The sequence below is a fragment of the Mus caroli genome, chromosome 13, assembly GCF_900094665.2.
Source record: "Mus caroli chromosome 13, CAROLI_EIJ_v1.1, whole genome shotgun sequence".
Classification (NCBI taxonomy): Eukaryota; Metazoa; Chordata; class Mammalia; order Rodentia; family Muridae; genus Mus; species Mus caroli.
Genome location: NC_034582.1, coordinates 84,620,741 through 84,623,541, shown reverse-complemented (window position 1 = coordinate 84,623,541; position 2,801 = coordinate 84,620,741). Strand labels below are relative to the sequence as shown.

Sequence of the window (2,801 nt, the reverse complement as noted above, 5' to 3'; positions counted from 1 at the left end):
ACTGAGAAGTACACATTCATACACAAACACATACAAATCCATGCAAAATAAAAACTTTGGAAACTTAAAAAAATGTAGGAAGCATAATAGAACTTTAAAAATTCTATCCATTAGTTCTGACTGTAACATATGATATGTTTTATATCCATAAAACAAAAGATTTCATGCCAAGAGAATAAGCAAAATGAAAATTTATTTTTAATAAATTACAATATATGTAATATTTTAGTTATATGTAATGCATTTTTTTCAGTTCTCATGAGAAAAGTTTGTTTGTAATTGGCCAGGACAGGGAAAATAAGGGACTATAGAACACTCAAGCTCTGAATATAACATATATACCACATTTCTTCCTCCAAAGCCTTAGAGATGGCAAAAGAAAAGTTGGGAGAGCCAGAGGCAGTGAATGACTAAAAAAGTAGATAAAAGTCCTGGTGGTTTAAATACAAATGAAACAAACTGTGTCTAGATGGGGTAGGGCATATATGAACTTGAGGCTGTATGTACAAGACCTGTGCAAGCAAAAGCCAGACCAAACACCAGCATGAAGTTACATTGGTTACAAAGTTTTATCTCTAGTTGTGGAGCATTAGGCAGTGCACAACCACCTGTAGTTCCAGATCTAGGGGATATGATGCTTTCTTCTGGACTCTGAGGGCACCCATACTCATATGTGCATGTATCCCCACAGAGACATATACATATTCACAATTCATACTAAAATATTTTTTAAAAAATCAGAATTTTTATAGCAATTGTAGCCATGTGATAGAAGAATGTTTGACTGGACTCCCAACACTGGAGAAAAACGAGCATTCCAAGATGGGGTAATGTGAGAGGAGAGGTACCAAGGGTGCTGCCTCCTACTTCTGTTCCATTACTTACTCAACAGAAACCCATCTCCTGCAGAGACCGAAGGTCCTTGGTTAGCAAGTCCTCTCGGAGGTGTTGGAGCTAGAGACACCCGTGTTGTGTTGATTTGAACGGTATCTTTGGGGCTGACCTGAATGATTCTTGGAGCTGTAGCTAAGGAGGATGAACCACCACATTTCCCATCTTTGTTATGAATAACATGGGCCTCATCATGATGCTGTAAGTGCAGTTTGTTCTCCTTTTGTATGTTTGCATCGTTATATGTCAAGCATGAAAAATAATTATGGTCCTCAAGCAGAGTGTACCTTTTTTTTTTTTTAAATCTACTTTTTTTTTTTTTAAGATTTATTTATTTATTACATGTAAGTACACTGTAGCTGTCTTCAGACACCCCAGAAGAGGGCGCCAGATCTCATTACGGATGGTTGTGAGCCACCATGTGGTTGCTGGGATTAGAACTCTGGACCTTCGGAAGAGCAGTCGGGTGCTCTTACCCACTGAGCCATCTCTCCAGCCCCCAGAGTGTACCTTTAATTTGAAGTTTTAGAAAAGAAAATATGTGTAACTTGTATTATTTGATACAATGGGAAGACATATGACGGTATCAAAAGTTGACATAATAGGGGTTGGAGATCTATATTAGTGGGTAGAGGGCTTGCATAGCACATGAAGCCCCATATTTTAATTCCCATGACCCATAAAACTGACTCTGATGGAATACAGTTATAGTCCTAGTACTCTGAAGGTAGAGGCAGTAAGATCGTAAGTTCAAGGTTATCTTTACATTTTAAGTTCAAGGCTAGCCTGGATGCATGCAACTACATCCCAAATAAAAGTTGATAGATTAGTGGGCAAAGGCTTCAAAACATCATATGTTACAAATGATAATAGCTGTTGCATAAGGTGAATGAGGGATGAATTAAATAAAGCAAATGCTCATGTTTTATAATTTTGTCATTAATAGGTTAAAACCATGTTAAAAAACGAAGAATTAAAACAGATGATGTGTACAGAACAGGTAGGATGGGTCTTTAATGTTACTTAGCAAATAGTGCCTTTGACTTAAAGCTGAACAAGCAAAAACTGAAAAATATACTAGAACTAACAACAATCAACCAACCAAACAAAAGGAACAGATACACAGATCAATAGAGAAGAGCACTTGCTGCAGAGTCATGAGGACTGAAGCTTGCATCCCAGCACCCCATGCAACAAGTCAGTTATTCCTCAAATACCTCTAACCCCATTTCTGAGGGCTTAGAGGAGGCAGGAGCTAGGAGACAGCAGGGTCTCTGTGGCCTGTTGTCTTCTTCCCTAGCTGACCAAACTCAAGTCCTGAGCTCAGGAACTGCCTCAGAGAAAGAGAGAATGACAGAATTGGATACCCAGAGCCTTCTTCTGGCCTCCAGGCATATGCACAGGCAGCTCCATACTTGGGCAAATATGCTTATGCATATACTTGTTGATGTGCATATACTTATAAATCAATCAATCAATCAGTCAGTCAGTTGACTAATCAATCGTTAAATAAAAAGTAAACAAATCCATATAAAAAACTGGAATCTGCCAATTTTACAGGGTAGCAGCAATATGGTGGGCAAAATGTTCTAGGCAGGGATATCAGAGAAGGAACCTGAGAACTAGTTGAGCTATACTACAGACAAAAGGCAGACCACTGGACAAAGATAATTTGAGGAACTGGCCACTTTGGAAAGAGTTACCTTCTGTGGCATTTTCATATAAATTTATAGTTTTCAAATTAAAGACTACAAAAACTTTTCTTTTCTTTTCTTTTCTTTTCTTTTCTTTTCTTTTCTTTTCTTTTCTTTTCTTTCCTTTCCTTTCCTTTCCTTTCCTTTCCTTTCCTTTCCTTTCCTTTCCTTTCCTTTTCCTTTTCCTTTTCCTTTTCCTTTTCCTTTTCCTTTTCC

At 37.7% G+C, this 2,801-nt stretch overlaps 1 pseudogene; it reads left to right on the top strand.

Moving 5' to 3' along the window:
* Positions 1–776: 776 nt before the first annotated feature.
* The window catches only part of LOC110307724, a 9,110-nt pseudogene continuing 7,085 nt past the window's right edge, over positions 777–2,801 (top strand).